The sequence below is a fragment of the Pseudophryne corroboree genome, chromosome 4, assembly GCF_028390025.1.
Source record: "Pseudophryne corroboree isolate aPseCor3 chromosome 4, aPseCor3.hap2, whole genome shotgun sequence".
Lineage (NCBI taxonomy): Eukaryota > Metazoa > Chordata > Amphibia > Anura > Myobatrachidae > Pseudophryne > Pseudophryne corroboree.
In genome coordinates, this window is record NC_086447.1 from 554740193 (window position 1) to 554766800 (window position 26608).

The 26608-nt window shown below is 41.9% G+C and overlaps 1 protein-coding gene and 4 pseudogenes across 4 annotated transcripts in view; 2 read left to right on the plus strand and 3 right to left on the minus strand.

The window, feature by feature from the left end:
* Positions 1–26608, minus strand: part of AHI1 (Abelson helper integration site 1) — a 688430-nt gene that overhangs the window by 76697 nt on the left and 585125 nt on the right. The window lies entirely within an intron of this gene.
* LOC134912370 (5S ribosomal RNA) lies at positions 9805–9922 on the minus strand (annotated as a pseudogene).
* LOC134912947 (5S ribosomal RNA) lies at positions 10084–10201 on the minus strand (annotated as a pseudogene).
* LOC134913103 (5S ribosomal RNA) lies at positions 16577–16694 on the plus strand (annotated as a pseudogene).
* On the plus strand, positions 16865–16982 carry LOC134911925 (5S ribosomal RNA; annotated as a pseudogene).

The window sequence follows — 26608 nt, forward strand, 5'->3', positions numbered from 1 at the left end:
TTATATACAATGTACAGGTACGGCGATGGGTACCAGGCTGGCACCCAGCTATGCCAATCTGTTCATGGCCCATTGGGAGGAGTCAGCGGTATGGGCAGATTGGCAGTCGGCTGCCAGCCTGGTACTATACAATCGCTATATAGATTATGTCATTTTTATTTGGAGGGGAGATAGTACCTCTCTGAATTTGTTTTGTGAAAGATTAAATAACAATCGGAACCTAAAATGAACCTTTACAATTAGTGACACTTCTATAAATTTCCTGGACCTGACCATCTATATAGAAGAAAACCGTGTCTGCACTAGGAATTACAGTAAGCCGATGTTAGGGTCTCCTGCCCTGTGCTGCCACGTCGTCATGGCAACCGGGAGACAAGTGCTAGTGGAGTAACCTGAGCGCAGCTGATACTCCGGTTCGGGTCTTTTGCTGTGCAGTGGTTATAGGCTCTGTGCACGGCAGGGGATCCGGTGCTGGTTTTTGTGCTCACAGTCTGTGAGGTCTGAGTGGGGCGTGGACAGCACCTGCTTTATAAGGCCTCTTTTCAGGGTAAGCAGATGCTGCTGAATCTCTGTTGGTTAGTCAGTTCATGAAAGTTAGCCAGTACTGTGTAGCTTTGTATTTGTTTGTTGCTTACTGCAAATAGGCCTGGGAATTTGGTATTACACTCTGCCAATCCAGACCTAGCAGTAAGACTGGAGTCAGTCGTTTAGCTTGCTGGGGTTCTGTTATTACTCTGTGAACTTAGCAAGTTTGCGGCTGTATTCTAACACTTGCCTGTCTAATCCTGTCTCACTGTGCTAGGTGTCAGGGGTCAGTTTAGTGGCAGTAAGCTTAAACCTGTGCACTGCAAGTGAGAATCAGGATTGTGGAGGCTCTCCTTGTGTCTATCATTCCATCTCTGACCAAGGAGTTTACTGCCACACCCGTTGGTAACCCTTTAGGGTTTTGCTGTTGCCCTTAGCAACAGCATTTCGGGTTCTCTACGTATTTAAACACAACATCTTGCTTTTTACATCTGAGCAGTTCTAATACAAGGGAGATACCCAGTTCCTTAGCCTCTGGGCTTCTCTGTTCACTGTGTGTGTATTTTGTTACCCTATCACCTTCTGTGTACGTTATGTCATATTCCCCAGTTTGTCTGTGAGTCCATTTGTTTTGCATAACAGTTCAAACACCAGTACATTCCTGCAGACACTGGAGTGCATAACAGTTCTGACACTAGTACTTTCCTGCAGGCACTGGTGTGCATAACATATTCAGCAGCCTAATACTCCTGTTGAAATTTTGTGGGAATATGGAGCATACCCCTCAAAATACGTTGCAACAGGTGGTCGATCAGGTGCAGGTCCTGACTCGACAATTTAATGATTTGTCCATTAAAATGCACACCTCCCAGGCTGCTGGCGGAGCTCCCGCAGCAGCAGCACCTGCAGGGGTTAAGGAGCCGAAAGTAAATCTCCCGGATCGTTTTTCTGGAGATCGCTCGCAGTTCTTTTGTTTCAAGGAGAGCTGCAAGCTATACTTCCGGCTTAGGCCTCAGTCTTCTGGGTCGGAGATTCAGCGGGTGGGCATAGTGATTTCCTTGCTACAGGGAGACCCACAGGTCTGGGCATATGGGTTGCAGCCTGACTGTCCGTCGCTTAAAAGTGTTGATGCTTTTTTTACGGCACTGGGCATGTTGTATGATGACCCTGACAAGACGGCCTCAGCCGAGGCTCAGATTTCGATCCTTAAGCAAGGGCGAAGGCCAGTTGAGGTTTACTGTACGGAGTTTCGGAGGTTGGCCCATGATACCCAGTGGAATGACCCAGCCCTGAGACACCAGTACCGAAGAGGTCTTTCTAACCAGATAAAGGACCAACTGGTACAATATCCCTTGCCTGATAGCTTGGATCAGCTCATGCAGTTATCCATCCGGGTGGATAGACGGCTGAGAGAGCGTAGGCTTGAAAGGGAGACTGAGATTTCCTTCCTTCCCAAGGGAACCTCAGACTCTGAGGAATTTTCTGAGGAGCCTATGCAGATTGGGGCTACCCGCCTCTCCTCGCGTGAGAAGACGCGGAGGAGACAGCAGGGGTTGTGTTTGTACTGTGGGAATAAAGGTCATGTGGTAGTATCATGCCCAGAAAAGCCGGAAAACTTCAGGGCCTGAGGGTGATGGGAAATATCCTGTCAGGCCAGAAGTCAGAATTTCCCAAGAAGACTTTTATCATTCCGGTGACCTTGAAGATCCTCGGTCAAACTGTCAAGACTGAGGCCTTTGTGGACAGTGGGGCCGACGGGGTTTTTATGGACCGCCAATTCGCCCTAAAACACTCTGTTCCCTTAGTACCCTTGGCATCGGAAATTGAGATTTGTGGGTTAAACGGGGAACCATTATCCCAAGGTAAAATTACCTCTTGCACTAGCCAGATTTCTTTGTTTATTGGAGCCACACACTCTGAAAAATTGTCCTTTTATGTGACTGTCTGTACTTTTGCCCCATTGGTGTTGGGGTTACCCTGGTTAAGGGCCCACAATCCTCAATTTGACTGGGTCTCTGGGGAGATTCTTAGTTGGGGTACTGATTGTTTCAGGAGTTGCTTGAGCCTTCCAGTCAGGCTCTCGCAGCTAAGTTTGCCAGGATTGCCAGGGTGTTATGCAGATTTTGCGGACGTGTTCTCCAAAAAAGTTGCAGAGGTACTACCTCCCCATCGCCCCTATGACTGTGCCATTGATTTGTTGCCAAATGCTAAGCTTCCCAAGAGCAGGTTGTACTCCCTGTCACGTCCTGAGACTCAGGCTATGGCAGAGTACATTCAGGAGAACTTGGCTAAGGGATTTATCAGACCTTCACAGTCTCCAGTTGGGTCGGGGTTCTTCTTCGTGGGTAAAAAGGACGGTTCGTTGCGACCCTGCATCGACTTCAGGGAATTGAACCGTATCACGATTAAAAACTCATACCCACTGCCTCTCATTTCGGTCTTGTTTGACCAGCTTCGTACTGCCACCATTTTTTCTAAGATTGACCTACGCGGTGCGTACAATCTAATCCGAATAAGAGAGGGGGATGAATGGAAGACTGCCTTTAATACCCACTCAGGGCATTATGAATATTTGGTGATGCCTTTTGGGCTCTGTAATGCCCCGGCAGTCTTCCAGGATTTCATGAATGATGTGCTCAGGGAATATTTGGATAGATTCTTAGTTGGATACTTAGATGACATCCTAATCTTCTCCCATTCCCTGGAGGAACATCAGAAGCATGTACGCTTAGTCCTCCAGAAACTCAGAGACCACCGGCTTGGGGCGAAGCTGGAGAAGTGCGAATTTGAAGTTCAGCAAATCGCATTTCTAGGATATATTATCTCCCCAGAAGGTTTCCAAATGGAGGGTTCCAAGGTACAGGCAGTCCTGGATTGGGTGCAGCCCACTAGTTTGAAGGCGCTTCAGCGTTTCCTGGGCTTTGCGAATTTTTATAGACGATTTATCGCTGGATTTTCGTCTATAGTGGCGCCCTTGGTGGCACTCACTAAGAAAGGGGCGGATGTTGCTCACTGGTCTTGTGAGGCTAAAGCGGCTTTTGCCCGTCTCAAAAGGGCATTTGTTTCGGCCAAGGTGCTGCGACACCCAGATCCAGAGCGTCCTTTTGTGGTGGAGGTGGATGCCTCTGAGATGGGTATTGGGGCAGTGCTTTCTCAGATGGGAGTGTCTGATAATCGCCTTCATCCCTGTGCTTACTTTTCCCGTAAATTTTCGCCTGCCGAGATGAATTATGACGTGGGTAACCGGGAATTGTTGGCTATTAAGGATGCACTCGAGGAGTGGAGACACTGGCTTGAGGGGGCTAAGTTTGTGGTCTCAATTCTCACTGACCATAAGAATCTGGCATATTTAGAGTCAGCGAAGCGTCTCAATGCCAGGCAGGCACGATGGGCTTTGTTTTTTGCTCGCTTTAATTTTTTGATAACATATCGCCCTGGGTCAAAAAACATCAAGGCTGATGCGCTCTCGCGGAGTTTTGCTCCAATCCAGGAGACCACCGAGGAGCCGTTGCCCATTGTTTCCCCATCATGTATTAAAGTGGGCATTACCCAGGACCTCTTATCATTAGTCCTTAGAGCACAGGAGCAGGCTCCTCCAGACCTTCCGGTAGGTCTTTTGTTTGTGCCTCCTAGGTTAAGACAGCGAGTGTTCCTGGAATTCCATGCCAAGAAGTCGGCAGGTCACCCGGGTATTGCCAGAACTCGGGAGTTGCTATCTAGGGCGGTGTGGTGGCCCTCGGTGGCTAAGGATGTGGATCAGTGGGTTCGGGCATGTGACATCTGTGCCCGAAATAAGACTCCTAGAGGGGTTCCTGTTGGCCCATTACATCCACTCTCTATCCCATCTAAGCCATGGACCCACATTTCAATGGATTTTGTGGTGGACTTGCCCAAATCCTCGGGGATGACAGCCATCTGGGTTGTCGTTGACAGGTTTTCGAAGATGGCGCACTTCGTTCCACTGGTTGGGCTGCCATCAGCCAGACGCCTGTCTGAATTATTTATGCTGCATGTTGTGCGTCTCCACGGGTTGCCACTTGATGTGGTCTCTGACCGCGGATCCCAGTTTGTGGCCAAATTCTGGAGGGCATTTTGTTCCGATCTCCAGATTTCTGTCAGCTTGTCGTCAGGCTACCATCCGCAGTCTAATGGGCAGACTGAAAGGGTGAACCAGTCCTTGGAGCAGTTCCTCAGGTGTTATGTCTCCAAGTGTCAGACTGACTGGGTTGCTCATCTGTCCATGGCGGAGTTTGCCTATAACAACGCGGCTCACTCTGCTACAGGGATCTCTCCCTTCCTTTGTGTGTATGGGCATCATCCTAAGGCCAATTCTTTTGACCCTCTGGACTCCACGCCTGGTGGTTCCTCTGTGGTTTCGGTCCTTAGAGGTATTTGGCGGAAAGTGAAGAAAGCCCTTGTGTCTGTGTCATTAGTGACCAAAAGGGTTTTTGATAAGCGGAAAAGACCCTGCAGCTTCAAATTAGGAGACTTCGTCTGGTTGTCTACCAAGAATTTGAAGTTGAGACAGCCATCTCATAAGTTAGGGCCCCGGTTCATCGGCCCTTATAAGATCACCAGGGTTATCAATCCGGTGGCATTTCAGTTAGATCTGCCCCGTTCTTTGGGTATCAATAAAACATTTCATTGTTCCCTTTTAAAACGGGCGATTAGTAATCCTTCTTCCAGTGGAAGACCTTCCCCTCTTCTGATACGTGGCCAGAGGGAGTTTGTTGTTGAAAGGATTCTTGACTCCAAGGTGGTTCGGGGTCGGCTGTCATTTTTGGTGCACTGGAAGGGGTATGGCCCGGAGGAGCGGTCGTGGGTGCGCAGTTGTGATCTTCATGCCCCCAGACTGATACGCTCTTTCTTCTCGCAGTTCCCCGATAAACCCGGTGGTAGGGGTTCTTTGACCCCTCGTCAGAGGGGGGGTACTGTTAGGGTCTCCTGCCCTGTGCTGCCACGTCGTCATGGCAACCGGGAGACAAGTGCTAGTGGAGTAACCTGAGCGCAGCTGATACTCCGGTTCGGGTCTTTTGCTGTGCAGTGGTTATAGGCTCTGTGCACGGCAGGGGATCCGGTGCTGGTTTTTGTGCTCACAGTCTGTGAGGTCTGAGTGGGGCGTGGACAGCACCTGCTTTATAAGGCCTCTTTTCAGGGTAAGCAGATGCTGCTGAATCTCTGTTGGTTAGTCAGTTCATGAAAGTTAGCCAGTACTGTGTAGCTTTGTATTTGTTTGTTGCTTACTGCAAATAGGCCTGGGAATTTGGTATTACACTCTGCCAATCCAGACCTAGCAGTAAGACTGGAGTCAGTCGTTTAGCTTGCTGGGGTTCTGTTATTACTCTGTGAACTTAGCAAGTTTGCGGCTGTATTCTAACACTTGCCTGTCTAATCCTGTCTCACTGTGCTAGGTGTCAGGGGTCAGTTTAGTGGCAGTAAGCTTAAACCTGTGCACTGCAAGTGAGAATCAGGATTGTGGAGGCTCTCCTTGTGTCTATCATTCCATCTCTGACCAAGGAGTTTACTGCCACACCCGTTGGTAACCCTTTAGGGTTTTGCTGTTGCCCTTAGCAACAGCATTTCGGGTTCTCTACGTATTTAAACACAACATCTTGCTTTTTACATCTGAGCAGTTCTAATACAAGGGAGATACCCAGTTCCTTAGCCTCTGGGCTTCTCTGTTCACTGTGTGTGTATTTTGTTACCCTATCACCTTCTGTGTACGTTATGTCATATTCCCCAGTTTGTCTGTGAGTCCATTTGTTTTGCATAACAGTTCAAACACCAGTACATTCCTGCAGACACTGGAGTGCATAACAGTTCTGACACTAGTACTTTCCTGCAGGCACTGGTGTGCATAACAGCCGACTGACTGTAATACCTATATAGATATAAATAGTAATCATCACATTAATTGGCTGTCAAGCATCCCTAACAGCCAATTTCAAAGGCTGCGTCGTAATTGTAGACGCCAATGTATTTGATCAACAGGCTGTTGATATGAAACAACATTTTATTAATAAAGGTTATAAAGAGGCACCACTGAATACAATTATTGATAAATGTAGAGGAATGGATAGAGATGCCATTCTAAGGAATTAAAAAAAAAGGGGCGATGAGAGGAAAAATTAGGTACCGTTCATCACTAAGTACACTAATCAATATAAAGATATGGAAGCTATTATAAAAAAACATTGGGGGATTTTGCAGGCAGATTCCAGTTTAAAAGGACATATCTCTGAATTTCCCTGTTTCATATATAGAAGAGCCAATAATTTGAAAGATCTTTTAGTAAATAGTGCCATAGAAATTCACAAGACTAGCCCTTCTGTTTTAAGCAAGGGTTTCCAAAGATGTGGTGATTGTGCTATGTGTAAAGTCTGTAAAACAGACAAGAAAATCATAGAAGTAGTATCTAATAGCAATAATAGAAACGAGAAAATTAATAGCTTTATTACATGCAATAGCAAATATGTAGTTTATTTACTAGAATGTCGGTGCAATAAACAATATATTGGATGCACTACGCATCAATTAAAAGATAGATTGACGGAACACGTTAGAAACATCAGACGTGGTTATGAAAACCACAATGTATCCCTGCATTTTAAAAATGCACATATTTGCGATCCAAGTCATATCAAATTGTTTGCAGGGATTAAAACAGCCAAATGCAATTGGAAGACTAACGATAGATCCATCAGATTAGACAAATTAGAAATGCAAATTTGAAATGAAAACGCTGTTAACAGATGGCTTGAATAAAGAATTTGAGACTAAGTGGTTTTTATAACAATGTTTCTTAATATCTTCTTTTTTTCTTTCTCTCCTTATGTTCATGGATCCCATTTTTGGAGAAATAGTATGAATGTGAATAGATTGGAATGTTAATGCATACAATTTTTATATAAAGTAAATGGGATTATTATCCTTTGATGTATAAAAGGGAACAATATATTTTTATATTTTTTTATATTGTATATTGTGGATTATATATATTAACTTATGTGTTTCTATGTATTAATTGTTATCACTGTGGGACCTATTGGGAATTGCAGTTGGTGAATGTTAGTGTTACATATCTGTATATAATGAGAATGGATGTGTGAATGACATTGGAATCAGCTGCCAACAATGATTGAATCTGAAATACCCTATCAGAACATTCCTGAGAGTATATAAAGGAGGTTAGGAGTCCACTACAGATCTTGAAAAAGGGGGCGGACCCCCGAAACGCGTTGATGCTGTAGTATCGTGTGAGCTGACCCAGGAGAGAGCCGTTACCCATCCGCACGTCTGAGGCTGTTTGCCATTGCAGCGGACTGAGACATTCCGGGTGTCTCAGCAGTGAAGTGCAGCCTCAATTTGGGAGCGGGTATGCGTCCTGTGTCATTTTTTAACTTCTTGTGAATAAGTTCCCTGATGGGATTGCTTTTTATCTACATCTGTCCAGTTTCTGATGGCTGTCTAAAACGGAATCTCTGACAATACCATACCGTGCACTGAAGGTGCCAGACGTGACTGCACAGCACAAAGATACCTTTTGGTGAACGGTATCGGTTTACTTAAAGTGAGTGTCATTACAATAGGGGACACAGCAAGGACGGTCTTGGTTGATTAGAAACTACTAACAACATACCGGACATGAAGTTTATATGAACTTTTTCCTATATATGATCTATAGATAATATAAAAGGGAAAACGCATTTTTATTATATTCTTGAATTATTGGTATATTTTAATTAAGAATTTTTTTGATGGTTGGTCACATTTATTGCATTGAACACATATCGGATTAATTAATGTATGTGATACACTGCAGATAATTTCTAAACTGAGTGGCTTTCAGCGCTGTACATTCCCTTCCAACCCCCATTTTGTTAGTATCAGTTCACAGGTGTTGGTGGACACCTGGGAGTGGAATTGAGCAGCTGATTGTAAGCGCTGTGAGGGGAACACATTTTCTTGTTGTACAATAATAAATATGATACTTCCGTGTCCGGAGGGAGTCACGGCCACCTGCAGAAGCACCTATTCACTGTTACTTGCTTCCCCTGGGTTGGCTCTTTCGAGCAGCCCTGCCCTAGCCTCAGCCTCAGTCAGCCCTGCCGCTTCCACTCTCCCAGAACCTTGCTCGCGGTCACCCCCGCTGATGGGACCGCTTTTTGCCGCCTCCCCCGCCCCGATGCCCGGCTTGCTCTTCGGCTCCCGGCTACCTCATGCACAGCTCGTCTCAGCGTACAGCCCGCTCGTCTCTCACAGGTCAGCCACTGCTCGTCTCTCCTCACAGGTCAGCCCTCTCCTCACAGGTCAGCCCTGGTTCTCACGGGAGGCACAGGAGACAATATTGTAAAGTGGGCATTCCTGGTGGCTGTTGATGTGATTCACATGGAATGGCATAATCATAGTCACACACCCCACTATACAATGCTGGTAATCTCGGTACTGTAAAGTGGTGAATGTGCGTCACTTACTTGTGGAAGAGATGACAGCGGGATGCACTATGGAAAGATGGCAAACTGTCGTAGGCAGTGTGATGCTCTGGGCAATGGTCTGCTGAGAAACCATGGGTCTTGTCATTCATGAGGATGTTACTTTGACATGTACCACCTATCCAAGCATTATTGCAGACCAAGTACTTCCCTTCATCGCACTGTATTCCCTGATGGCAGTGGCCCCAGCAGGATAATGCACTCTGTCACACTGCAAAAATTATTCAGGAATGGTTTGAGGAACATGACAAAGCATTCAAGGTGTTGACGTGGCCTCCATATTCCCCAGATCTCAATCCAATCAAGCATCTGTGGGATGTGCTGAAAATAAAAAAGGAGAGGAAAGACAAAAAACCCTTGTTTGGGAGCACTCATTTAGTAATGATCAGAATGTATGTAGAGAAAGGAATTGGAATAAAACTTAACCTTTAATTATTTCTTGAAAGTAAATTTTTTTTTTTATATATAAAACAATATCTATAATGGAAAAATGTTGACTAATGAAGAACTTGTTGACCTTTTTAACATATGAGGTACAAGATAGTTGAAAAAGGTGAAAATATCGAAAGAAAATGATGTGTTATATATCTATATATGTATAAATATATATGTGGATGCCGTGTGGTACCAATCGGCATTAAAGGCATCCAAAAAGATCATCACTGAGCATGCCCAAAATATAGGTATGACTGGTGGTGTGGTTACAATGTTAATCACAAGATTGGAGTACCAAAGAGGTAAGAAGAACAATAATTGAGATATGTTGAAGGTTTCCTTTAGGAAAAAAGGCCCACTGCACCTGGTATTCTCAGGAGGTTTCCCTTCCGGATACTGACCAGGCCATGCCTGCTTAGCTTCCAAGATCGGACAGGATCGGGCGTATTCAGGGTGGTATGGCCGTGGGCCGTTGTTGGAATGAAAGAAAGAGAATGAAATGGAAAGAATGGGGGGGAAAAAAGGTCACTGCTGCTATCTGTACCGTACATAAATCAGAGGAAAAATTGATTCAATAGGTTTTTCCAGGAGCAAGAGTGTGGAGAATGGGTGGGTATTTTCCTTGAAAAAAGGCCCACTGCACCTGGTATTCTCAGGAGGTTCCCCTTCCTAGTACTAACCAGGCCATGCCTGCTTAGCTTCCGAGATCGGACAAGATCGGGCGTATTCAGGGTAGTATGGCCGTGGGCCAATGTGAAGGAGGTATAATTGAATGGGGAAATAACACTCTGCTTTCTGTACTTCACATCTAATGAAAGAAAATGGTCTGAAATGGTATTTCCAGATAGGAGTGTGTGTGTGCAGTTGGGAGATAGTGAGAAAAAGACACGTGGGAAAAAGAAAGAAGAATTGGAAAAAAGGATTGAAATGAAAATGGAAAAATATGTATGAATAGGAAAAATTGTGAAAATAAATATGTGTATGCAAGATGTGTGTCTTCTGATAAAAAAATAAACAGAGCAAGGTTCAGAAAAAATGTATACAAGTAATTGTGTGAGGCACTAGAAAGTAATGACAAATAAATATGGAATATTGCGAATGGGTACTTGCAGAAAATAATGAAAAAACTTATGTATTGTACATGTAGAGCTGAGCCAAATTAACTGTTGTATTTGAAACTCAAGGCCAGCTCCCAAAGATCAAATAGCAGAACAGTGCTCTTTTTTTTAGTTCCTTAAAAGGAAACAGAAAGTAATAAAGATAAATAGATAATCATGTGTTAGTTTAGAGCTCAAGGCTGGCTCACATGAAAATGTATAGGTATACATAAATGACAATGAACATGAAAAAAATATAAACATAAAAAATGAACATAAAGAAATGAAAATGAAAGAAAAAAATGAAAGAAAAAAATATATAATGCAAATATTGAAAATCAAACTAGATGCAAATACACCATACTGATATGCTGGTTGATCTTGTGTTAATGTCAGATAGGAATGGAATCGGATTATACCATAGGTACACCACACTGATGAGGTATGCTGATTGATCAAATAATTGATCAAAAATGTCAAAAATCAAGGTAAAATACCTTAGCCTGATATATGGGCATGAGCGGGAGAATGGTACAGTATAAATACTTAATAGTCTTGTGGGACGATACTATACATGCTGATTCTGCAGATAAACTATTTTTGCTGCAGGAGAACACAGATTATAAGGTAAAGGGTATGGGTACAAATACAAAAACCCTGGTGGTCTAGTGTTCGTTACCACAGCCGCAAGGTATGCGGCCAGTATCGTAGTATCTTCCCACGGAGTCCCGCTGCAGTGATGAGCGCGGCCGCCCGCTTCCGGACTGGGCGTTTGCCGCGATGACGTCACTGAGGACATTCTCCTCGACGTACGTTTCACCTATTCGGGCTTGGTCACGAGAGCCTCTCTCTCTCTTGCTCTCATGTGTCCAGTTTTTAAATACTGAGATGACCTATCATGCTGCTGAAAAAGTTGATGGACTGATAAAAGGGCCTATTGGAACCGGGATGGAATTAACTAAGGGAGCCATCTTGGATAAGGGAATGGGGAAGAGGGGAAAGGGAAAGGAGAAGGAATAGGACGTGAGTGCGGGAGCCATGTTGAAAGAGGGAAAAGGCGGGGAGAAAAAGGGAAAGAAAAAGAAAAGAAAAAGAAAGAGAGAAGGAAAAGAGAGGGGAAAGAGGGGGAGGAAACCTGTGTGACCATTGAGGAACGTGATGAGGACGTGAATGAAAAGGGACGTGGATAAAAATGTGAATGAAAAGGGACACATTGAGTGAAATCAGATGTTGGAGAGAAAATTAAAATAAAATGAAAGTATAAAAATATATAAATGGATAAATAAAAATAAATAAAATAAAATAAAAGTGAAAATAGAAATGAAAATAAAAATAAATATGAAAATAAAATAAAAATAAATATAAATAATAATAATAATAAATATAAAAATAAATAAAAATAAACATAAAAATAAAATTAAAAGTAAAAATAAAATAATAAAATAAAATTGAAGAATAAAAATAAAAATGTTGTGCATGGATGGTGCGATTTGTATGACGATTGTGAAATGAGGTGAGTTAATAAAGAGAAATGAGTGAAGTGGTATGTTAAAAAAATGGTGGTAGTTTTGGATTAAGACGAGTGTGTGCAAAAGTGGTGGGGCATGGTGTCATGGAACAATGTGATGGGAGGAAAGAGAGAAGAAAAAAGAGAAAAAAAAGGGGAACAAGAAAAAGGAAAAGAAGGGGGAAAAAGGAGAGGGAGACTGGTGAAGGAGGACAAAGGGAAGAAAGGGAGAGGGAATGTGGGGGGGGGGGAAACGGGGAAAAAAGAAAGGGGGGGGGAAAGGGGGGGAGGCCCCCATTGCCCGATATAATGGGGCGTCCAGGTGGATTATCCACATTTTTGTGTACCTTTGGTAGTAAATAAAGTGTCGGAGTTCTAGGATGAGGGGTATTCAGGTAATCCCATTCTGTTTTAGTGATCGTGCCTTGCTGGAGATGTTTGTCGATGATCCGGGAATATAAAGTTGAAAAATTCTGAGTTGGATCAAATAAAGTTGACTGATAGCAGGAAGTGTCTTTCAGCTGTTTGTTGGCCTCTTTTAGATATGATGAGGTCGGCCATATCACAATATTTCCTCCTTTGTCTGACATTTTAATCTGTACATCGTCCCATTTTTGTATTTCCTTTAGGGCTTCTTTCTGTTTTCTGGATAAGTTCCACATGTGTTTGGAAGATTTCTGACGCCGGTAAAGTGTGTCAAAATCTCGTGATACCAGATCAAGAAATACTTTAATCTCAGGACATTGATTATCTTGAGGGTAGAAGGTTGATTTATTCTTGCATATGGGGCGGGTGGAAGTGGAGGGTAGTTCGTCCGATAATTCCTCTAGAATGGCCAGGGCATCTTGTTCCTGTTGTGACAGGTCGCATATATCAGAATTGGGCGGAAGTGAAATTTTATCTTTTCTGCTAAAGTGCTTCTTGAGTAAGAGTTTACGGCCAAAAAGGCGAAGATTTATTTCCCACTTGAAACGGTCAAAATGATTAGTAGTTGAAAACGAGAGGCCTTTCTCAAGGACACTAATTTGATCTTGTGTAAGAACATGGGTAGATAAATTGATTATCCTGAGTTTGGTAAGGTCTTCGTTAATTACTTCTGATCATATTTTGATTTGGATACGTTACATCGACGACATTTTTATGATCTGGGATGGTACCCAAGACCAATTGGACCAGTATATTCATTCCCTCAATGTCAATCAGATCAATATGAAATTTACATATACCAGTAGCAAATCCAGTATCTCATTCCTTGATCTCAGGATATATCGAGATGAAACCAACACAATAGCTACAGAAATCTTCAGAAAAGAAACCTCAACTAACAGTTTGCTTCATTCTACCAGTAGCCATTTCCCACCAACTATCAAAAACATTCCTAAGGGCAAATTCCTTAGATTAAAAAGGAATTGTACAGAAGATTCCAATTTCCAAACAAAAAGCATTGAATTGGCAGCAAGACTAAAAGAGAGAGGATATAGCAACAGACTTATAAAAAGAGCCAAATCTGAAGTACAGAAAGTGGAAAGGGACTCCCTGATTTTTCCGGCTGCAAAAACCAAGGAAGATAAGAACACCCTACGCTTCATTGGGGACTTCTGTAGGAATTGGAAAGATGCCAGGAAGATCCTACAAACTCATTGGCACATCCTGAAAATGGATGAGGACATCTCGGATCTCATTGGCCAGAACATTAACATGAGCTGGAGAAGGGCACCAAACTTAAAAGACAACTTAGTAAGAAGTTTCTTCACACACCCCTCAAAGCCAAGACCCCTCAAAGGAAGCTATCCATGCGGTAACTGCAAGTTGTGCCCACATGTCACCAATCTAATGACAATTACGGATAAATTCAATCAACAGATCACAGTGAAAGATTTCTTCAACTGTAGGACAGAGAATGTGATTTACTGCATCTCATGCACCTGTAATCTAAGATATGTTGGCATGACATCTCGAATGCTCAAAGTAAGGGCACTTGAACACATCAGTACAGTGAGGAATGCCAAATCAGATTCAGCTCATTTAAAAAAACTCACTTCAGTAGCCAGACATTTTTTACGATTTCATGACAGCCGAATAGAAGATTTGAAATTTTCAGGCATAGAACACATCAAAATGGGACTAAGAGGAGGAGACTACACCAAGGCACTCCAGAAAAAAGAATCTGAATGGATCTTCAAATTGGATACTCTCATGCCCAAAGGCTTAAATGAATACATCAACTACAGCATCTTTTTACCCACTTAAACCATTCAGTTTTTTACACGTTTTTTCACACATTTTTTCTCTGCCACCTCAACCCACTTCCCCTCCCTAAAATTCCCCTTTACCAACCTTTTCCCCTCCCTCACCACCCCCTATACCAACCATTTCTCTTCCCTCCCAACATATTAAACCCATCCCTCACCCCTCCCCCCCTTCCCCCCCCCCCTTACTTTTTTCCCCGTTTCCCCCCCCCACATTCCCTCTCCCTTTCTTCCCTTTGTCCTCCTTCACCAGTCTCCCTCTCCTTTTTCCCCCTTTTCCTTTTTCTTGTTCCCCTTTTTTTTCTCTTTTTTCTTCTCTCTCTCCTCCCATCACATTGTTCCATGACACCATGCCCCACCACTTTTGCACACACTCGTCTTAATCCAAAACTACCACCATTTTTTTAACATACCACTTCACTCATTTCTCTTTAACTCACCTCATTTCACAATCGTCATACAAATCGCACCATCCATGCACAACATTTTTATTTTTATTCTTCAATTTTATTTTATTTTTACTTTTATTTTTATTTTTATGTTTATATTTATTTATTTTTATTATTTATATTTATTTTTATTTTATTTTCATATTTATTTATTTTTAATTTTATTTTCGTTTCTATTTTCACTTTTATTTTATTTTATTTATTTTTATTTATCCATTTATATATTTTTATACTTTCATTTTATTTTAATTTTCTCTCCAACATCTGATTTCACTCAATGTGTCCCTTTTCATTCACATTTTCATCCACGTCCCTTTTCATTCACGTCCTCATCACGTTCCTCAATGGTCACACAGGTTTCCTCCCCCTCTTTCCCCTCTCTTTTCCTTCTCTCTTTCTTTTTCTTTCCCTTTTTCTCCCCGCCTTTTCCCTCTTTCAACATGGCTCCCGCACTCACTTCCTATTCCTTCTCCTTTCCCCTCTTCCCCATTCCCTTATCCAAGATGGCTCCCTTAGTTAATTCCATCCCGGTTCCAATAGGCCCTTTTATCAGTCCATCAACTTTTTCAGCAGCATGATAGGTCATCTCAGTATTTAAAAACTGGACACATGAGAGCAAGAGAGAGAGGCTCTCGTGACCAAGCCCGAATAGGTGAAACGTACGTCGAGGAGAACGTCCTCAGTGACGTCATCGCGGCAAACGCCCAGTCCGTAAGCGGGCGGCCGCGCTCATCACTGCAGCGGGACTCCGTGGGAGGATACTACGATACTGGCCGCATACCTTGCGGCTGTGGTAACGAACACTAGACCACCAGGGTTTTTGTATTTGTACCCATACCCTTTACCTTATAATCTGTGTTCTCCTGCAGCAAAAATAGTTTATCTGCAGAATCAGCATGTATAGTATCGTCCCACAAGACTATTAAGTATTTATACTGTACCATTCTCCCGCTCATGCCCATATATCAGGCTAAGGTATTTTACCTTGATTTTTGACATTTATGATCAATTATTTGATCAATCAGCATACCTCATCAGTGTGGTGTACCTATGGTATAATCCGATTCCATTCCTATCTGACATTAACACAAGATCAACCAGCATATCAGTATGGTGTATTTGCATCTAGTTTGATTTTCAATATTTGCATTATATATTTTTTTCTTTCATTTTTTTCTTTCATTTTCATTTCTTTATGTTCATTTTTTATGTTTATATTTTTTTCATGTTCATTGTCATTTATGTATACCTATACATTTTCATGTGAGCCAGCCTTGAGCTCTAAACTAACACATGATTATCTATTTATCTTTATTACTTTCTGTTTCCTTTTAAGGAACTAAAAAAAAAGAGCACTGTTCTGCTATTTGATCTTTGGGAGCTGGCCTTGAGTTTCAAATACAACAGTTAATTTGGCTCAGCTCTACATGTACAATACATAAGTTTTTTCATTATTTTCTGCAAGTACCCATTCGCAATATTCCATATTTATTTGTCATTACTTTCTAGTGCCTCACACAATTACTTGTATACATTTTTTCTGAACCTTGCTCTGTTTATTTTCTATCAGAAGACACACATCTTGCATACACATATTTATTTTCACAATTTTTCCTATTCATACATATTTTTCCATTTTCATTTCAATCCTTTTTTCCAATTCTTCTTTCTTTTTCCCACGTGTCTTTTTCTCACTATCTCCCAACTGCACACACACACACTCCTATCTGGAAATACCATTTCAGACCATTTTCTTTCATTAGATGTGAAGTACAGAAAGCAGAGTGTGGTTTCCCCATTCAATTATACCTCCTTCACATTGGCCCACGGCCATACTACCCTGAATACGCCCGATCTTGTCCGATCTCGGAAGCTAAGCAGGCATGGCCTGGTTAGTACTAGGAAGGGGAACCTCCTGAGAATGCCAGGTGCAGTGGGCCTTTTTTTAAGGAAAATACCCACCCATTCTCCACACTCTTGCTCCTGGAAAAACCTATTGAATCAATTTTTCCTCTGATTTATGTACGGTACAGATAGCAGCAGTGACCTTTCCCCCCCCCCCCCCCCCCCATTCTTTCCATTTCATTCTCTTTCTTTCATTCCAACAACGGCCCACGGCCATACCACCCTGAATACGCCCGATCCTGTCCGATCTCGGAAGCTAAGCAGGCATGGCCTGGTCAGTATCCGGAAGGGAAACCTCCTGAGAATACCAGGTGCAGTGGGCCTTTTTTTCCTAAAGGAAACCTTCAACATATCTCAATTATTGTTCTTCTTACCTCTTTGGTACTCCAATCTTGTGATTAACATTGTAACCACACCACCAGTCATACCTATATTTTGGGCATGCTCAGTGATGATCTTTTTGGATGCCTTTAATGCCGATTGGTACCACACGGCATCCACATATATATTTATACATATATAGATATATAACACATCATTTTCTTTCGATATTTTCACCTTTTTCAACTATCTTGTACCTCATATGTTAAAAAGGTCAACAAGTTCTTCATTAGTCAACATTTTTCCATTATAGATATTGTTTTATATATAAACATTTTTTTTACTTTCAAGAAATAATTAAAGGTTAAGTTTTATTCCAATTCCTTTCTCTACAAACATTCTGATCATTACTAAATGAGTGCTCCCAAACAAGGGTTTTTTGTCTTTCCTCTCCTTTTTTATTGTAGTTTAACCTACAAAATTCCTGGGAGCACCGCCAATCATTAGCAGTCTAAGAATTATTCAATAACTGCACATATATTGGTTCTTCACTTATAATCTTTTTTCTCTATACTTCAGTACAATTGTCAGACTAGTGCGGTTCCACACTAAATACTTTCTAGGATGTGCTGGAAAAACAGGTCTGAGCCAAGGAGGCCCCAACTCTTAACTTGCAGGGCTTAAAAGATCTGCAGCTACTGTAACATCTTGGTGCCTGATACCACAGGGCATCTTCAGAGGTCTTGAGAAGTCTATGCCGTGATGAGTCAGAGCTATTTTGAGGGCGATGTACACATTATTAGGCAGGTAGTTTTAATGTTATGGCTGATGATATCTATCTAAATATCTGTATATGGGCCAAAACTAAAAATTGTTGTTTAATTAAGTCTCACTAAGTTTGGTGAGTTTTCTCAAAATGTTGTTTTGCCATCAACTTTGAATTAGACATAGGGCCTAATTCAAAGTTGATGACAAAACAAAATTTTCCTCTAATGGCCAAATCATGTGCACTGCAGGTGGGGCATATATAACATGTGCAGAGAGAATTAGATCTGGGTGGGTTATTTTGTCTCTGTGCAGGGTAAATACTGCCTGCTTTATTTTTAGACTGCAATTTAGATATCAGCTTGAACACACCCCACCCAAATCTCTCTCTGCACGTTATACCTGCCCCACCTGCAGTGCACATGGTTTTGCCCAGTAGAGGAAAATGTTGTTTGGAACCAACATTGAATTAGGCCCATAGCCCATTAGGGGCTTGTGAGGCCCTGGTTATGTGTACTATCTTGGAGATAAGAAAACCCATGATTGTCTTTGTGGCTAACAAGTAGCCAGACTTCATAAATTTAACTGAGCTGCTGGGAAATGTTTTTGTTTTTTTGATGGCAGGATTTTGTTTTTTTGTTTTTTATACAATTTTATTACAATTATAATAAAGCCTAATTTATTCTCTATTTTTATTTGGAGGCTAAACATGTATTTAGTAAATAAAGGGGTAATTATTTATTAACATATTTTTTTTTTCTTTTAAAGGGCACCAGTTTATATTTAAATTTTGCACAGGGACAAACTTAATTTGATCCAGGTTTGTGCAGCCCAACTGAGAAAGCATTTTGCTAATTAGCTGTAGGCAGGGAAGCGGGCGTAAGGGTAGTCTTTGAGGGGACGTTTGTACTAGGTTTGGTTCTTCACCTTTCAAATTGCTGGGAGGGGCTCAGTATGAGATCCCAGCGGTCGGGACTCCGACCGCTGGTATTTCAGCTGGTGTCAGGAATCCGGCTCGGTATCCTGACCACCGGGATCACGACCGGCGGCCAATTGACTGACCGCCGCTGGGAGGCCAACCAGTATTTTACTGCCATTTGCAGATTTGCCCTTTGTTGCTTTCTGCCCAGTGTCTGTTCCTGTATACTGTGTATCTCTCATTAGGTTTTTATCTCCATAGGTTATTTACTGTTGACATGACCTACTGATATTTGATAATAACAAATATCTGATCTTTCTAATGGAGCAGAGTGAGATTACAATTTCTTAAATTATTAAATTGACATTACATTATTTACTTAATACAGGTTGAGTATCCCATATCCAAATATTCCGAAATACGGAATATTCCGAAATACGGACTTTTTTGAGTGAGAGTGAGATAATGAAACCTTTGTTTTTTGATGGCTCAATGTACACAAACTTTGTTTAATACACAAAGTTATTAAAAATATTGTATTAAATGACCCCCAGGCTGTGTGTATAAGGTGTATATGAAACATAAATGAATTGTGTGAATGTACACACGCTTTGTTTAATGCACAAAGTTATAAAAAATATTGTCTAAAATGACCTTCAGGCTGTGTGTATAAGGTGTATATGTACCATAAAAGCATTCTGTGCTTATATTTAGGTCCCATCACCATGATATCTCCTTATGGTATGCAATTATTCCAAAATACGGAAAAATCCGATATCCAAAATACCTCTGGTCCCAAGCATTTTGGATAAGGGATACTCAACCTGTACATGTATCAAAGAAGAGAGTATGAATTTAGATCTGTCTTTCCTCCATTATTAGTTTTGACTTTCACTATGCACTTATCTACCACTGTGATCAAAGTTTTGTTTGCATCATCGTATTTTATATCGTATTTTATGCTGGGTACACACTAATTGATATATCTGCAAATCAACTGATCTGCAGATATATGTATAGCTGGATCGGGCAGTGTGCATACACACTGCCCGATCCATCGTGACTGACATCACGAACTGGGCGGGCATTTACATGCGCCTGCTCAGTTCAGCCATCAATCGCCGGCGGCCTTTGCAGAGTGTGTACGGGTGATCGCCTGACCGCCCTTACACATACAACGATGCACCAATATATCTGTAGCAGGATTTCAGGATTGCGCAGTACAGGTCTTAGCAGGATAACCCAGCAGGTTTTCATGATTGTACAGTAAAGGTCTTAGCAGGATATCCCAGCAGGATTTCAGGACTGAACAGTGCAGGTTTTAGCAGGGTAACCCACCAGGATTTCAGGATTTGCACAGTACAAGTTTTAGCAGAATAACCCAGCAAGATAACAAGAGCTAGAGTGCTGAAGTCTCTATGGGGTCGATTCTATTCGGCAACTAATTAATAGCGCCGGGAATTAGCTCCCAACGCTATTCAATTCAGCAACTAGTTACGTCGGCGATGGCCCGTTCTCGACGACAAAACAGGTTGAATTGTCGGGAGAACGGGCATTCTCCGACTTAACTCCCCGGCGCGAGGCTGATTCCCGACAGAATCAGCCTCGCGCCGGCCGCGAGGCAGCACTTTTGTCGGGTTTCTCTTCTCATCCCCCGGGGATGAGAGAAGACTTCCCGACAATTGCAGGTAATTAGTTGCTGAATTGAATAGCGTCGGGAGCTAATTTCCGGCGCTATTAATTAGTTGCCGAATAGAATCGACCCCTATGAGGTAAGTTGTATTGGCAACTCGTTGCCAGTACCTGAAGAATTAAATAGGGCATCCTTGCCGCTGAGTGGCTCAGACATTCATGTGATCAGGAGCTCTCCTCAAGATTGACCAGATGCCTGAACAATATTACTCCATCTATACGGCACCCACAGACCAACAATGCAGGAACCACCGAGGAGGATGCCATATCTGCAGCAAAAGACAGAAGCTGCACAGGTGAGGATGAGAGGAGTTTGGATACACTGGGTACGCTAATGGGGTTTGATGTCTGACAATCATAGAGAAAAGGAATCTACGCCTCTCCACTCTTTTATTTTGGTAATGTCTGCTGCCATAAGTAGAAAAAGGAATCCAGGGACCTCTCTCAGCATATCAAGAAGAACAGGTGTCTCTTTGGCACATGTTCTAGGCCAATCTCCCAGACTGGATTGATGAAAGATGCACCAACTCACTTTGTAAGCACTCTACACGCATTCATTGCAATTACTCACCTACAACAATGGCTTTCTGTTCAGCGTTGTGCCAGGCAGAGTCAGCCCTAGTCAATTTAATGCCCTAGGCAAGATTTTGTCTGGTGCCCCCTAGCACCAGTGCTAGATCTGCCTATGATCCAGCACTCCTCTTCTCCCCCCCAAACCAGACATTTGCAATGGCTGCTGCTTTCCATCCCTTATCTAATGTACACTCAGTGGACTGTGCAGCCACCTAAAATTTAAGATTGGCTAAATTTACAATGTATAAGAAGCAGTAGCTCTATTAAAAAGCCAATAATGCAATGCAAAGATGTTGAATAGTATTTATATAAACTAATATCTATTCATTAGAATGCATGGTAGTCTGGATTGACCAGCCGTTTGCAAGATGTACATAGTTATAATCAAAATGCACAATATAAAATATGAAATTAAGCCAATCTTAAATTTTTGCGTGCATTGTAGTAGCCAGGAATTGAAAAACTGTGCAGGACACTTATACGTGTATTAATTACCTTTACTGGTTCTACAAACGGTGTATCAGCACACTGTGTAAACACTAATTTGTCTACATAGTTGCAAAATTGCAACATACAATTACCTGTGTCTATAAACTAGTCATTAAGTAACATGTACACATTTATTGTTATATATGCATGCATCAACTGCTAAGAAAGTATAAAGGTACTATAATACATCTGGACAAATAGGAGCAGCTTGTTAGCAATGGGCTGACAAACCGAGCGTGATTTCTAGATGTGTATGTGTGTTAATGGACATGTAACATGATTGGTTGGCTCAGACAATAAAGATGCACACAAACCTCACAGAGCACAGCTCTCAGACCAAGTCCATTGACAAAACGCGTTGGCAGGGGGCTCTGTGTCATCTTTCTCCCACAACATACACTGTCCCGTATCCAGCGGCTTCTGTGATCTGACCTGTGCTAATCTCCAATGGTGGTCTGCAGCGGTAGGCGTTAATCTGATGTGCACTGCAGCGGTGTTCTGGTGTTTTACCAAAAGGATTATTCATTGTATCATGTGGTAACCAGCCCACACACTGGTTACAATCTGGTACGAGCAATCAGATTTTTTTTAAAATAAATTAACGTTTCGACATTATGAGGCGCCCCCTTGTCTATGCTTTTATATATATATATATATATATATATATATATTAGAGATGAGCGGGTTCATATATATATATATATATATATATATATATATATATATATAAACGAGAAGGTCCTGCACTCTCATCGTGGATTCCAATGGTGGGTGCTCCCAACAGAACAATGTCCGCATACATAGACCAGAATTCCACACAGTGGAGGGTGCACTCTCACTTAATAAAGAAGAGTTCAATTTCTTTAAATCAATGATTTATTGTAGCCTCACGAATTTCGACGTTTCGATCCAGTAAATGGATCTTTCTCAAGAAGGGCTGTACATAAATCATCAGATCCAATGTTTACATATCAATTCGGTATTTTAGAAATATCTAAGAAAGATAGAACAAAAAACATAACTCAGCCTCCCAGGTCCCAATAAATAACAATAATAGCAATAAATAACAATAATAGCAGTTTCACTATAGAAGAATCGCAAAATATTTTACAAAAGAGATCAATATGTCAGAGCAACAGCAACTAGATAATATGTGCTAAAAAATTCAAGGTGTCACTCAATTAATCACTATCACATAGTGAACATGCAACACCCATGTGACCGCACCAAAACCAGCACCAACCAATAATGCTATGTACCTGGATAATCTAGTACAACGCATGAGAAAACAGACAGGCGTAGTCTCAATCAGATATACCGACAAATATTGAAACCAAAAAAAATCGAAATTTAAACACATATAGACATACACACATCAAATACTAATCCAAAATATCAAATAAATACCTAGATATCCAGGATGAATAACATGGGGCAGCACTCGGCAGATGGTCAAACAGCATCATGGGCATATTCAATAAACTACAAAGATATATATCATTGTATAACTATATAATCAAACAGCCAATATAATCACAAGTAAGCCAAACTGCAGGAGAGATTACTTACAAACTCAAACAGGTCGCCGCGTGTGCCGGGGCCGCATACACAGAGCTAGTCCTAACCGGAAGTAAATATACCCCCTGACCCGGAAATGCCTCAAGCGGGTGCGGGCTGCGTTAAACGGCGATATAGAAAAAAACAATCACTGACATACATGCTAACTATTTAAGCGTCCATTCCAAATAGTGGATTCAACAAGAAACACAGTGGCGCGACCGCTCTCACCCTCTTAACACAGCGCCGGGACCGCGATGCGTTCCATGTACCGGAAACAGGAAGCCGCGTGCGTTCCAGCGGCTCAAATCCGGTGGAACGCACAGACGACGCTAATGAGTGACCAAGGATAGAACTAAGCTAAAATAGCTAAGGTAAGAAAAGATTTATAACAGCATGTCACTAGGAGATAAAATCTCCTCAAGAAAAGGTATTTTACTATAAAGGACGTGTCTAAGAACAAATACAAAGCTCAAAAGATCAGCCAGACATATGTGACACTCTTCATAACATATCAAAAATAATTAATGACCATGCGGTGGGTAAATGATTAGAATATTGTTATAAGTGACCCAGGAGGCAGTAACAGCAGTAATACATAAAAATAAAAAATAAATAATAAATAAAAAATAAAATAAATAAAGACATAAAATGTGAATAGTGTGTGAGTCCATATGTCAGGGACGTACACCTACAGTTAATCCTATGATAATAATCATATGATACATACATATACTCATGAATACCCACATCAAAAACCAGCAATGAATTAATAATGGGGGTCATTCCGAGTTGTTCGCTCGTTGCCGATTTTTGCTATACTGCGATTAGTCGCTTACTGCGCATGCGCAAGGTTCGCAGAGCGCATGTGCTTAGTTATTTTACACAAGAGTTAGGTATTGTACTCATGGCATAACGAAGCTTTTTCATCGCTGTGCTGATCGTAGTGTGATTGACAGGAAGTGGGTGTTTCTGGGAGGAAACTGGCCGTTTTATGGGAGTGTGCGGAAAAACGCAGGCGTTCGAGTTGCAAAACGCAGGAGTGGCTGGAGGAACGGGGGAGTGGTTGGGCAAACGCTGGGTGTGTTTGTGACGTCAAACCAGGAACGAAAAGGACTGAGCTGGTCGCAATGGCTGAGTAAGTCTGGAGCTACTCAGAAACTGCGGGGTAATTGTTACGAGAAAATGAGCCAAGCTTTCGTTAGCAATTCTGCTATGCTAAGATACACTCCCAGTAGGCGGCGGCTTAGCGTGTGCAATGCTGCTAAAAGCAGCTAGCGAGCGAACAACTCGGAATCACCCCCAGTGTTAGAATATTATAATGATACTCCACTAATTATTTTACAAAATAAAACAATAGACATAAATATGAATACCAATCATACACAATGGGTACATTCAATACACTAATAGATCATATACCTCCCTATACTCATAGGAAGACACTCAGGGGATTAAACTCATTAAGACCCCTAGGAGACACGGTGTCAAGCTCACTGATCCAGAAGCATTCCCGTTGTTTAAGCTGTAATAGTCGATCTCCTCCTGTAGGCAATGGAGGAACCCAATCAATGAGCTTGCACTTTAAACTCGCCACTTGATGCTTAGCTTGTAGAAAGTGGCGTGCCACTGGTTTGTCGGATTCACCACTATTAAAACTGTATGGATAGAGGATCGGTGGTTGGCCATCCGATCCCTAAAATTCTGCATGGTCAAACCTACATAATAAAGGCCGCAAGGGCATTTCAAAATGTAAATGACATGATCCATTCTGCAATGCAGGTGGAATCTGATCTTAATGTTGGACCCATTGTGTGGATGATTAAACATCGGTCCTACCATCATGGATCTGCACGTCGTGCAGTTGCCACATGAAAAACAACCAGGTTTTTGTAAATACAGTTGTATAGTGGATGTTGTGATCCCAGGATGTAAAGTGGGCCTCATAAGCATCTGTTTAAGGTTTGGACCCCGTCGATGGGCCAACATTGGTGGCTTCATATGAGAAAAGGGTAAGGTAGAGTCAGAACTAACAATCGACCAGTGATTTTTCAGAACTTTATTAATATGCCCAGAGTGGTTATCAAACCGGTTGGTAAACACCATTCTATCTTTAGTCTTATTATGCTCACTCACACATGCCCCTGAAAAGATGGCTTTTGCTTTATCAAGACATCTAGATAACACCCTAGTGTGGTAACCTCGTTCCCTAAATCGTACAGTGACCTCAGCAAGTTGTTTATCAGTGTTTTCACTTATAGAATTAATCCTGAGGACCCGAAGATATTGGGACACCGGTAGACTATCTTTTAGTGCTGGTGGGTGATGACTAGTGGCGTGGAGAGTGAGGTTACGATCAGTGGGTTTCCGGTAGAGTGCTGTAACCAATGCATTATCAGTTTTACTGATGGTTACATATAAAAAACTAATATCTGTATTAGAAATGGTAGATGTAAATCTAATAGGGCTGGCAAGGGAATTCAATTCATTGACCATGGACAAAAACGCATCTTCTGTGTCAAGCCATAGTAGAAAAATGTCGTTGATAAATCGACGATAAAAATAGATCAAATGTCCATACTTTGGAATAATGTATGTGGACTCATATTGCGACATATATAAATTGGCATACGACGGGGCCAAATTTGACCCCATCGCAGTACCTGCCAATTGCATATAGTACTTGTCTTTGTACATGAAATGGTTAGTCTTAAGAACCATTTCTGCTAACTCTAAAATATATTCAGTAGGAATATTCAATGTAGAGTTATTGGTTAATGCAATCCTCAAAGAGTCCAATCCGTCATCGTGGGGTATCACAGTATATAAGGAGTTGACATCCATGGTTGCTAAATGAAAGGACACACCATGCAGATCCACCCCCTTAAGCTGGTCACGAAAGTCTCCGGTGTCCTTGATATGGCTGCTACTCCTGATCACTATAGGCTGTAAAACATGAACTACAAACTTAGCTAGAGGCTGTAGCAGCGATCCTTCGGCTGCAATTATCTGCCTGCGGGTGGAAGATCCAAACTTTTGTGCACTTTAGGCAAAGTGTACAAAATGGGGCATTTGGGGTGATCCACAGAGAGAAAAGAATGCAATTCATGTTCAAGCCATCCACTATCGAGTCCCCTTTTAAGGCACTTGTCAATGGTCCGCTTGATACCAGGAATCGGATTAAATTCCAATAATTTGTATGTAGTTTCATCTGCGAGTTGACGCATTATTTCTCTGTCATAGTCTTGCCAATTCTGGATCACCACCGCGCCGCCTTTATCAGCTGGACGAATAATGAGCTCAGTGTTCTCACGTAGCTTTTTCAAGGCCCTTCTTTCATCATAGGAAAGGTTGTCAAAGCTTTTGGGGGGTGAATAGTTGCTAATGTCTCTATTGATTACCCTCCTTTTCTTGAGGAGATTTTATCTCCTAGTGACATGCTGTTATAAATCTTTTCTTACCTTAGCTATTTTAGCTTAGTTCTATCTTTGGTCACTCATTAGCGCCGTCTGTGCGTTCCACCGGGTTTGAGCCGCTGGAGCGCACGCGGCTTCCTGTTTCCGGTACATGGAACGCATCGCGGTCCCGGCGCTGTGTTAGGAGGGTGAGAGCGGTCGCGCCACTGTGTTTCTT